Source organism: Phallusia mammillata, chromosome 3, assembly GCF_965637545.1.
Source record: "Phallusia mammillata chromosome 3, kaPhaMamm4.hap1.1, whole genome shotgun sequence".
Classification (NCBI taxonomy): Eukaryota; Metazoa; Chordata; class Ascidiacea; order Phlebobranchia; family Ascidiidae; genus Phallusia; species Phallusia mammillata.
Window position 1 is genome coordinate 10,233,067 of NC_137254.1, and position 13,224 is coordinate 10,246,290.

At 37.2% G+C, this 13,224-nt stretch overlaps 1 long non-coding RNA gene across 1 annotated transcript; it reads right to left on the bottom strand.

Moving 5' to 3' along the window:
- Positions 1–11,810: 11,810 nt before the first annotated feature.
- Positions 11,811–12,877, bottom strand: LOC145220239 (uncharacterized). Its single transcript, XR_013858044.1, has 3 exons — positions 12,856–12,877; positions 12,634–12,796; positions 11,811–12,430 (listed from the first exon to the last, which is right to left on the bottom strand). It is a non-coding gene; the product is annotated as an uncharacterized LOC145220239 (long non-coding RNA).
- Positions 12,878–13,224: the final 347 nt, after the last annotated feature.

Here is a 13,224-nt window from a genome sequence, read left to right on the forward strand (position 1 = left end):
CCTAAATTAGCTTATCATCCCCGGGATACACGAGGGGGAGAACTCTTTGCGGACCGGCACCGGGCCGCGGACCTGTGGTTGCCGACCACTGATTTGTAGCATTCATAGCGTCGATTTGTACTGGGCCGTTGTAGTATAGCAATGTCCTTTGGACCAACTCTGTATGCACTTTGTATTCAAATTGAACATCCTGTTGATGCAAGTGTGTGCATTTTTAGTTCTACAAACCGGGTTCGTATTAAGTTTGTCCCCTCCAATATGTTTGAAAGGCTGCAGGAAAATTATGCAAATAATGCGTGCATAAAATTAGCGCTTACAATATAAAAGAGGCGTATTTGGCCCAACAACAAGTTTTAGGTTTAAGTCTTGCTGTATAGTCGTTTTTAATGAACAGATTAGTAGTTTGACGTAAGGATGGTTAAAATTATATTCGAGTTGAATGGACCTTTAGCAGAACGGAAATATAGTTGAGTAGCGAACGTTTTAAATAACTAAGCCTTTTTCTTTATATAAATGATATGATTTAATCCGAAACTTTTAAGGAACCAACCCTATGCTGATGTTTCCATGAGCTTAGTTTACATGATCCGTTTTTACGAAGACAAAATACATACTAACTTATAACTTATTTCTTATTAGTAAAAGAGACCGTTACAAAAAATAGTGTCAATTTGTGGTCGACTGCATATTTTCTATAAAGTGGAAACAATCACATTATCGCACATGTAAAAAAACAGTTAAATAAATATTAAAAATATTTGCAGTTTTAAAAACGAATACACGTTCTTGTATTGATAACATCACTAACAAAATATCAAATAGGATATCAGGAAAATTAATTGCTGAATTAGAAATTTCATTAATAATCTGTTTTTCTTACCAAATAATAAAGCCCCTTTTTACTGGCAGAATAAAATAAATCAATTAAAAGCTATTATATAGGGAAACGTGTTACATATTAGGAGCCGGCACAAGACCCTATTGCTACAAATAAGTTGGCCGTTGAGAATAATATGTGTTTCGTAGTTTAAAATAATGAGTTGTACTTCTATGCTGCAACATACTTAGTTCTATCATGCAAGCAATGTAATTTTACACAAAACATTCTTCAATTTTAACCTAAATAATTTTAATTAAACCAAAGCTTTGTTTTTACATAGAGGTCAAAAAGATGTTGAGGTTATTGTTGATGTTGATTTTGGTTGGATGCGTGCACAGTGAATGTAAGGGTGAAGATCTAAGTCTTGCCCCTAAACCTTATACAAGTAAGTTTTTTTTACTAGTTTTGTAAGAGCTGTGTGTAATCTGTGTGGTATATTATATAATGAGTCACCAGAGACTCTGTATAAGCGATGGAGACTATAACACACTAAGTTTAGTAAGCATTTCATCCACTGTAAATATCTTTCACTATAGTTTTAAGCATATTCAGTACTTTTTTAAAAACAAAAATAGCATATGAAACAAATGTGCAAGTATAATATTATTTATAATCGGTGGATGGGCATAGACTTATAAAAGTTTACAGTCTATTTTTAGTATTGTAATAAATTGTTATGCGGTTTTGCCGTAAATGTTTTTACTTTCATAATAATGCCTTTCACCTACACTTTTTTAAATACTGCATGTAGGGTCCGACTTCCGAATTTTACTACGCTTTTTTAAGTGTTAAAATGCCATGAAAGTCCCGCATGCAAATTTTAAGCAGAAATATCGCATGGAAAATGTAGCCTAGTACGACCTCCATATGGTAATTGTGAACTTAGAATAGATGAACACAGGAGGTTCATATGCAAATTATGTAACAGAAAAAGAAACTTATAAATCACACATTTAAAGATGGAACGTGTACGTAGCTACTTATTTCATTGAAGTTACTTCGATAAACTATAAATGAAATATTTGTGTTTAAAAGCTTGTGTGGGTATTCATGTCATTTTTTTCCTGACTTGTAAATCATACTACGTCAGGCTCATATAAGGTGCCATATCGAATCAGCCGATCACCGGAAAATCTACCAACACTATACCTCGTGGCAAACCTACATTTGGCCAATTTCCGATAGGTGGCGCAGAGAGCATTTTTGCCAAATGAAACGACATATCTATAAAAATGCTCACGGTTAAGGCCATTAAGGTAGGGGTATGGTATTAGCATTTAAAATTTAATAAAACTAGTAATATAACTTAATTTTTCATGTGAAATTTTCAAAAACTTACATCCTAACCGAATCCCTCTTTAGCTGCGAAATAAATATTTCAGGTCTTTGCGCCACTTATTAAAAATTAGTCAAATGTGGATCTGCCGTGAGGTATGGTGTTATGGACCCCACCCCAGTCACCAAGCGTTCCCACATATGCCAAAGTATAGGCCAGCACATCCACCAGGTCGGCGTAAACGCTATAGGGCTGATCCCATTTACGAATGTATGTTCATCGGTTGTTAAACTGGCGAGCCCCTATTACGAAGATGACATGTGCAGATACGAGGTTGTAGCGGCAACATGTCAATGCCCGCCATATTGTATTGCTTTTCCCAAAACATAAGCACAGTTACGTACAGCTGGCTAGAAAACTAGCTTCCCGTACATTACAGAATATACACCGCTCTCGCGCAATATGCAACAAGTTCTTCCTGACTAATAAAATTCCACTTGACCGCTCACATCGACAGGAATCCTCCGCACACTATTGTGTATAAACAGCGATTTTGCTGAAAAATGCCATTGTTATGTTAACGTTTGGATAGGTAGCAGCTAAAGAAAAGGCTAACATGCGTCAGTCATGGGACTTTTAACGAAGGCTGAAAAACTGACTAAGTGTTTAAATAGAGGCTTATTCGCCGGCCAAACCAAAATTGCGGCCCTGAATTTGAGCCTTCCCGCAGCCATTAGACATACTAGGCCGAGTAGAAATAAATAATTAGTCGGAAAATCAAAGTCGGACTTATTAGAGCTGAGACATAGAGTAGCAAGTTAATACTTAACCGTGCTTGTTAAACATTAATTATACCATTAAACATTTAAATTTGGTTTTGGATTCTTTTGTAATTTAGGGTTAATTGGTGTTTTCTCTTTAATTACGATTCTAATTGAATAAGACTGCTTGAAACATTTCTGTCCCTGACAACCAAATAAACCATCAATGTAGTCAACGGATTATACAAGTGGTGTCTCCAAGGAATCTTGAGGCAGCAGTTTAAACTATAAACTTAGCGAGGCTGATAGCGCAAACCTATTGCGTTGTTAATTCGCGAGAGTAGCATTCACAGTACCATTAAGAACTCACACGAACCCCACAAGGCAGTCGGCTTCGACGGATTACAATTGAGACTGAGCCTGTGTAGCTTAGTTGGTAAAGCGCGAACCACAAAAACGCTCTTGTAGAAAGTTCTAATCCTTTTTTTGCCACATGGGAATGCTTGACGTCCGCTTGATTTTATAACGACTTCCACAGGCCCGGAGTACTATAATAAACAACAAATTTACCTTACTATAGATAAAATTTACTCGTTTTACGAAATGGTTAAAACACATTCAACTTCATAAAGGGCGCCTTACTTGCAATGGTTGATTTGTGCCCGTTTGCCGTAGACGAAGTGTGTATATTTTAAGGCCGGAACAATGCCATAATGCCAACATTTTTTCTAAAAAAGTTGCTTGTTACAATTAAAACTCTTCACATTTTTACGTTCAGAACCTGAAAATCTTTCGGTGTGCGAGAAACCGTACCGTGGTCCCAGATGTACCTGCCCTTTTTCCATGTTCGAATGTGCTTGTCACAAGTTTGGGGTGTGGTGACAAACCAGGATGCATTGAGATGAAGAAGGTAAATAACTGGGGCAACGACTGTGGGGATTATAGTGACGAATTCGGTGATTATTGTCCTTCCGGTTTTCAGTGCCACTGTTTCAACACTACTTGCAATGGTGTGGTTGGTTGTGTACATTATCCGTGCAATGGCTTGGTTGATTGCCCTGATGGGAGCGATGAAGTTAATTGCAGTTGCCCAGCTGATGGGTTTGAATGTGACTGTTTGAAAACAAACAACTTATCAGGCCAAGGTAAATGCTTAGGCGACTTTTGGCTTTGGGTGGAATGATTGGAGTGATGAAGTGAACTGCTCTTGCTCAGCTGAAACCTTCGAATGCTTGCTACAAAACCAGCAACTGCACAGTTGATAATGCTTGTCAAGACAAGCAAATGGTTTGCAATGGGCAAAATGATTGCGGAGACTGGAGTGACGAAATTAACTGCAATTGCCCACCTCATACGTTTGAATGCCCTTGTTACAAATCAAAAAACTGCACATCAAGTGTTGGTTGCATTAGGATGGACGGAAAATGTAATGGATGGAATAACTGCGGTGACTGGAGCGACGAAATTAATTGCACGTGCCCAGCTGACTACTTTGAATGTCCGTGTTACAAAACGAACAACTGTACTACACTAAATGGCTGCATCAACAAAAACGAACGGTGTAATGGAAAGAATAATTGTGGAGATTGGAGTGATGAGGTTAACTGCACATGTCCTGTTCATCAGTTCCAATGCTCGTGTGTTGCTTCGAAACAATGCAATATTAGTTCGGAAGGAAGTTGTATTGACCGATCTGAGATTTGCAATGGAAATCGTGACTGTTTTGACGACAGTGACGAGACACATTACGCATGTAACTGCTCTGGAGTTTATGCAAGATGTCCGTGTGATCCTGGTCGCAAACATTGCCCATCAACAGGAAGATGCATACCGTTTAAATGGTTAGGTGACAACATTACTGATTGCTCTGATAAGAGTGACGAACTTTGTTTATTTTCCAACTTTACATGTCAGTCTTGTACAATGTTTGCCACAACTTGTGAGAGTGGACTACTCGCCAAGTATCTTGTGCATTCCACAGTTCCACCAGAGTGCTCTGCAGTAATTCAACCATTCTGTGCTGATGACAGCAACAAGTGCGAAACCGGAAAAGTAATTTGTGTCTCAACAACATGTGAAATGGCTCCACATTTTTGCTGGGATTTGTTTATTTGTGAAAATCGGCAAATCGTAACCATCGGTGACTTTTGTAATTCTGTAAGTAGTTGTAGTGACAACAGCGACGAAATTAAGAGAGGAATTGGATTTAAATGCTCTGGATCATCGAGACAAGGTGTTTGTGTTTTACCTCAAGCAAACATCTACGATTCGTTTGCTCAATGTTCTGACAAATCAGATCTTTGCTTTATAAACGGTCAGTTTAGGTGCTTTCAATGTTTGGACAAAAAACTTATTATATCACCCAAGCAAGTTTGTGATGGCATAGTAGATTGCTTTGATATGTCAGACGAATGTTTATGTCCAGATCAAAGCCTGTGTGACGAAATAAAAAGTGCTTGCCAATTTAATCATACAGCAGGTGCCAATAGCACCTTCTGCTCAGACCACAAAAAATACTACTTATACGAGAAAAACTCGGAACAGCCTCGTTGTTTAACAGATAACGCAAATTGCCACAAAGTTAGTCGTACAGGACGATGTACTGGAATAGTTCGTGATGGTATGTGGTTACGTGGTGAAGTAGGTTGTCCAAATATGTTTGATTGCTTCGCAAAACAAGAAATCAACATACATTTAAATCAAGTGTGCGATGGAAAAGTCGATTGCGACGACGGCTCAGACGAATTTACAGAACGTTGTCATAGTTCCCGATTTTGCTGCAAAAACAAAGCTAAGATTTCCATTGACAGAAAGACTGTTTGTGACGGAATTATCGATTGTGACAATGAATCTGATGAAAGAAAATGCAGTTGTGAAAAAGTAAGGTTTTATTGCACAAATAAAGAACCTTTGTCAGTGGAATGGAGACTGGTTCAAAATGGAATTCAGGATTGTTCAGACGGAAGTGATGAACGTGTGAACTTGGCAAGGGACGCGTTTGCAGATGTAAATGAAATGATTGCCAATCCAATATACCGAGTAATTTTCTGGATAACATCTGTGTTAGCCATGGGAGGAAATACGATTGTTTTTGTTGCAACTGCTCACAGCTTATGGAAAGCAGACTGAAAGCAAAACGTGTTTATCAACACCAGTGTTTATGTACTGAACCTTAGTCTCTCCGATTTCCTTATGGGCGTTTACCTAGCTGTTTGCAATTATTTTACAAGCAACTCGATTTTCTGGCTCGTATTGTTTGCACGATAAAGAATGGAGATCAAGTAGTTTGTGTTCAGGACTTGGAGCCCTTGCAATTGTGTCCTCTGAAGCATCAGCATTTACTCTGACAGCAATGACCACGTTTCGCCTTGTATCTGCCTTTAAACCTTTCACTATTCGAAGTGTAGGTGTAAGTAAAATTGTAGTTGCTGAACTGGTTTCCTGGATTACATCTATTGCGTTTGCAACAGTACCGTTGCTTGAAGTCACTTCAGGATACTTTACAACTGATGTTTGGTTTCCCAACAACTTTTTTGGAACCGATTTTGTTTCCCGAGAAAACATGACACTTCTTGCGGAACGAATTGCTAAAGTCAAACCACAAAGTTGGTTCTCCGTTAAACAAACCATCTCCGAGGCATTTTCTCGTAATCCACCCAGGGGAGAGTTTGGATATTATGGGGAAACGAGTGTTTGCATGCCAGGTTTGTTTGCCACAACCAATGAATTCGCTTGGGAATATTCAACACTTCTTATCACGATCAACTTCCTCATGTTCGTCTACATGGTGGTTGCGTATGTCCTCATCTACAAACAGAGCAACCGCATGAAAGGATCCAGAAGCACTGATGTGAGCACCAAGATGCAGAAGAGGATCTCCAGGTTGATTGTGACTGACTTCTGTTGCTGGATTCCAGTTTGTGTCATGGGATATTTAAGTGTTGGAGGAATCAAGATGCCACCAGATGCTTATGTGTTGAGCGCTTGTCTGTTACTTCCAATCAACAGCGCCCTTAATCCCTTGCTCTACTCCAAAGTAATAGAAGATCAACTAATCAATGTGAAGAAATGGGTGGTTGGAAAATGTGCATTTGTAGGTCGCTCATCGGAATTGGCTGTGAGGTACAACCCCGATGCAGAAGATAGAGTGATTGAGATTGTTGAGTAGCATGACAATTTGAATTTTAATGCAAACATACTAACCACTAGACAAATTGGACCAATTTGTTTATTTCTTGTCTACGACTAATTTTTAGAGAACCAAATGCCGAACAAAATAAAAATTCGATTTGTACTGTTAGTTGCTGGTGTTTTGTGTTATATATTGTTTAATTTGTCGTTTTTATATTGCAACTTTTTACGTATGTTCAAAAAGTAGGCTAATTGAGGCCAATTTTCACTCCATACAATATATGGAGTGGCAAGTCTTTCGTGTTAGATGCTTTTATGTTTCTGTATGTATATACCGTAACTTATCCGTGTAAATCAAACTGTCACTGTCTAATACACTTTGAGAGGTGGCTGGTATTTTGTGCTAGATATTATCAAATAATTTATTTCCTTTTTTAAAGTATTTGTGTTGAAATATATTATAGAAATTTCGACTGCATAGTAACCTTTGAAAAATGGCTTATCGTTTCTGTTAGACATTGTTAAAGTTCTTCGTTACTGTATTTCTTCCTACTCAGTTTGTGTCAAAAACAATTATTACTGCGAATTTGGACTGCGCAGTTCCCTTCAAAAATTGGCAAGCCGTTTGTGTTAAATATTATTGTCTTGTTCCTGTATTTTGTTTTTCAGTTTGATTCATTTGTGTTTATAAATGTGCATTTTGAAGAAAATTCGAATCTAAACTACGCTTTAAAAAGTGGCTCGTCTTGTGTGTACCAAATTGTTGAAATGTTTGTTCTGTATCTTGTTACTCGGATAAATAAATCAAATGTGACTAAGTTCGATTCTGTAGGTAAATTAAAAATTTACCGATTCTTTGTTAGGTATTCGCCGCAAGAGAAATACAATAATAGTTAAGGCACAAGGTAACTTTGGGAACCAATTTGGCAAGTGCAGACTTTAAACTTAGTAGTTATATTCGGTCAGGCATATAAAGGATTCCGTACCACGGTTTAATAACGAAGTCAAGTTTTAAGCATTGGTTCCTAGCCAGATTCTAGAAAGCTTATGACTCTGTTTTACTTTGTTGATTTACTTTTGTAAAAGTGGTTGGGGCCAAAGCGTGGTAGAAACGTTTTGTACCAGATGACTCAAATGCAATTAGTTATACGAGGCAAACAGTAAGGCGCTGATATTGATGCAAAAAAAAAATAACTGGGAATTGTACTTCAGGAAAAAAAACAGATAATCAAGCAATTTCGTAAACGTTATTCTTTAGTTTATGCATCCTAAAGTTTGGGACATAAGCTTTGGGGCAGAATATATTAAGCCTTTCCGTTCCAAACGTCCCAAAATATGAAAGTGATAATTTGAATACATTTCTCCCAAATTAGTATTTTACATATTGCCAACGAAGGTGCAACGATAATAAAGTTTATTTACAAATAGGCACTGCGTTATTTAACAGTGGTGTGTTAGAAGAACCGAAAGTGTTTACAACAACATTATACACATAATGCGAAAAAAACTTTGTATCTAACAAAGAACATTTGATGGCTGATGCTGTTTCACCCAGTGATTTCATTTTCATTTTGTCAAATTACACTCATTTTGTGAAAGTCGCTTGTCATATGGGTTCAGGTTCGGTTCGGTTCGGTTCGGGTTCACTTGGTTTTGTTTTTAAGGGTTCGAGTTCGGTTACGGTTTTTAAAAATTTATACATAAAAATAAATTTTGCAGAGATCACTTTGTATGATTAAACTACCTAGAGCTGTGGTTCTCAACCTTTTGTTGAACTTTTGGCCTCGTGGCCCCCCTTACAGTAACTTTTTGGCCTCGTGGCCCCCCTTAAGTAACCATGTAGGACCTGTGGCCCCCTTAAAATGTAGATAGCAATCTCGTGTTGGAATGCGATATTAATTTTGGCTTTAAACAGGTCTAATAGAGTAAACTGGCAGGTCTAATAGAGTAAATAAACCCTACTTTAAACAAACAGTATGTGAAATAGTCGATTAAATTCGGGAATAAAGTTTAAGTGATAATTACTTTTAGTGGGTGTTTCTTGTGAATTTACGCCGTGGCACCCCAGAACACAGCTCGGTTTTTAAACCGGTCCAAATTTCTATTCGTTTTAATTTAATTCTAGCCATCATCAACCTGCCCTTATCAAACTCCAAAAGAATTTTGCCTGTGCACTGTGCACCGTAAACCCTCTAGGAATAAAATTTTAGTCCAAAGTATTAAACTTCAACGTACGGCGAAAGCATATATTTTTGTGTTGAACAGTAAAAAAGAAAAAGATGCAAAGTTTGAATAATTATATCCGCCTCGGAAATGTATAAACACTTTTGTCAGTTAATTAAATCGGTAAAGATAACCATGAGGATGATAATATGCTATAATGTAGTGCATGACATTGTCAGAATTGGACCAAACTGTATTTATTTTTAATCATTGTTTTCTATTCATCACATGTTTTGCTATTGTGTATTCATTACTTAAAGCAAAATTTAACTGCTGAGATTTTTAACAGTTTAAAAGCTCTATTGCAAAGGCGATGTCAAAGAATTTTTGTTGTCATCATTTCTCAGTGAGAGTTAAAGTTAGCTACATTGCTGTAGATATAACAATTGATGTTTCGTTGGGTTTTGTGTCTTTCATATCCGTCAATGGCTTTAGCTTCGCCATGAGGACTTTGTCTTTTTGCGGCTGCACATTTTCTGTAATTGATTGTACGTTGGGTGTTTTGCTGTCTTTTACCGGTTTTTCAACAATCGGCACTGAAAAGAAATGTTTTGTTTAAACACAAACAAACACTAAATACATCGTTAACAATGTTGACAAACGCTTTCTCTTAATTATTTTCGCTTTTAATGAAATAGCAAATGCAAGTTTATAAATGTTTATCTGTATTCACGACGCTGGATTAGTAGCTGTGTAACAACTACGTTCTTCTACCAAGGGGCCAAACTGTCGTTATTTCTAACATTTGTCTTTATTTTATTGGGCGGTGTCTTAGAAAAAATGTCTTTGATTTTGTTGTCATTTATACGTTTTACACTTAAAAAGTGAAACAACGGTTACCGGTAGCTTCAATTGAAATATTTCAATATTAACAAGTAGACCATATCTGTCCGTCGGTTTTCAAGATTACGAAAGCGTTTATTACTAACGACTATGACCTTCGTTTCTGGGAAAGTGCTACCGGTTGAACCGTGAAACTTAAATATTTATTCAAGGTGAGTGTTTGAATTTTGACCGATTGATCAACATTCATAATTGTAATTGGTTGAGTGAATAGTTATTTAATCTTGCGAAATACTTATCACTAAGAAACACTTGAAAGGAAACATATATGAACTTGACCAGAAACAAAGTCTGTATTGAAAACAATTCAAACAAGTTGACTCATGGCAGAGTGTCTGTTTATTATATACACAGTTTGGTATAAATGCGCTATGGTAATCCCAAATTATCCCAATGCTTTGAGTGAAATAGCGTATGGACATACTTAAGCGGAATATCAGTAGAGGAATTAAACATCTCAAATGCATTGCTCGTATTTTAAAACTTAATAAGTCCAATCCAACATATTCAAGTGATGACACCACTAAGCATACTGCTTTCCCACGCAGAATTTCAGAGGAACAAGCTTTTACACAGTGCCATGCCCTTTTGCACAGTAAATCTCTAACGCGCGACTTGCGCGACAAAAGCAATGCTTTAAATATAGCTTTGGCTTTGCTAACATAGAGATACCTTTGGGGTTATTCCCGGTCACAAACCGGGTTTACTATTGTGCACTCAGATCGCAAAGTTGACCCTATTCAAAGTCGTACAATAAACCGCTTATCTATTACTATTGGCAACGTTCCATTTCAATTTAACTCGCTCAAAATAAAGATTTTATGAGATTTGGTCAACCCTAAGTACTGGATTTATGGCTTGCGATGCGTTATCGGTGTAATGAAAAGGATCAGAGCGCTTGGCAAAGTTAGGCAAACACAAAATGTGTGTAAATCAGGAAGTCAAAAAGCAACGCCCACTTCCAATGTCAGCTTTATGCTAGCTATTTAAATGCAGGAAAGTATTCCACAGCCTTTAAACTATAGGTGGCGCAACGAACACATGTCTTATAAGGAATTCTATATACATAGGTTTAGGTTCGATGTTTTTTTTTTATAACTAAACCCCTATTTTAGTGTCAAATAACACTAACTTCACTTAATTTGGCAAATCAACTTGGAGTTTAAGCTGTCCAGTTTGAAAAATCAAACAACTTGTTTGTTTTCCTCCCACAGTGGCCGGCAACTGCCAAGCCGTGGCCCAGTGCCGGTCCGTAAAGAGATTTATACCGGCCCGCATTCTTTTATGGGTTAAATGCTTTCAGCTTTTAAACGGGTCGTAAAAAAAGTTGCCGACCCCTGCACGATAAAATTGTGGATAAAGGTTGGCCCCACACTGTAAATCGTAAAGGTGTAAACGACCACCGATACAGGTGGTTCAAAATTTCCACCAAAAGGTGGGAAGTTTTCTTAATATCCCAAGGGTACACTGTAAACGCAAAGGTTGTTGAACTTCCACCAACATGCGTGGTCCCAAAAGTATCACCCCGGGTTGCAGTTTCCCACCTTATCGTGGTGGGTGTAATATCACACCCTGCGTTTTATCACATTTAGGTTCATCCAGCTACACCCACCGCATGCATTAGTATCCAACCTATAGCTGCCATGTTTTCCAACCTGTGTACCTACCTAATGTGTTTGCATTCATATATAGCTGATACAAGTCACAAATGGGTTTATTGGTGCCAAATGTAAACACAATCTACCAGTCACAAATGCGAAATACCAGCGGGCATATCATGTCACATGAATGAAAGAGGCAGCATTTATATATATGCCACAATCACACATTGGTAAAAAACGAAACTAATTACAAGACAAGTGTGCTCATTTACTTACATAGCAATTGCACACACAAAATGCAATACACTATTATCAATTGGCTTTACGTTCCGAAAATTGCCAAACATTATAAAACCAACCAACTTTGGCCAACCTGTAACTGATGCATTACAAGCAACAATCAAATAAACAGTGAGCACAATTCCCAGAAACATTTTAACAACCAAAGAGGCCACCTTGAAATCTACAACCTATTCAAAATGCGTTGTACAGTTATGTTGCAACTGGCCTGTATTTTTATGACACGGCAAATTAGTTCTAAAGTTTTTTTGCAACTATTAGGAAAAGCAACATCAAATACCCAATAGCAAGAAATCAATGTTACAATTGCTTCAATTATATCAAAACACACACAAATACACTGGTGATCAAGGTATACTTCAATCTTTTCTTCACGAGCACATATGACTGGATATGGAGACTTTGGTAGAACATCCTGCAAAATATTCATTCTTCTTAAACATGTAAATGCTGCTCACCTATTTGTATGTATTCGACAACAACACATTGCAACATATTTTATGAAAATCTTTGTAACTCTCTCTAAATATTGTCGGCAAGAAAATAATAGGCTCCAACAGTAAACCTAAAAGTAAAGTTGATTTATTGCAATGACTTATAACAAACATACTCTAATACCATTTGCACTAGATCCAAACATAGATAAAAGTTGGCGGATGTTTGCCGGGACCAGTGATGGCTTTACGGCCTTGTGTAAATTTTCTTCCACTCTCTTAAACTCTTTTACAAATATGTCAAATAACTGTATTTCTGACAAGACTCTGTTGGCCTCGGATATCATCTGTACCAAAATACAATAATTAATTTTGGAAGCAAAATTAATTTCTAACTCTTACTCACTATGGAAGGAAATTTAAATGCTGGATAACACTCTTCAACACTCTTGGTCTTCAAAAGTCTACGCTGGCGGTCAAAAAAAGTGCGACTCATGCGATCCTCCAACAAAAAAAGGTTTGGGGTAGCTTTTGTACACTCATTTTGCATCATTTTTATGTGCTGTGTAATACTTGTCTCATCCTCAATGATAGCATTGCTCTGAACCTTCAATAATTACAACTCATTAAACTGCTAACTACTGCACTAAATAATTTACACGTTGATTTACATTGTAAACAAATTCACAAAATGCTACAGTATCAGTACAAGTTCCAACCTTTGTTCTACGCCCACTTAGCATGACATTGTCAGTTTTCTGCTCACTTTCACATC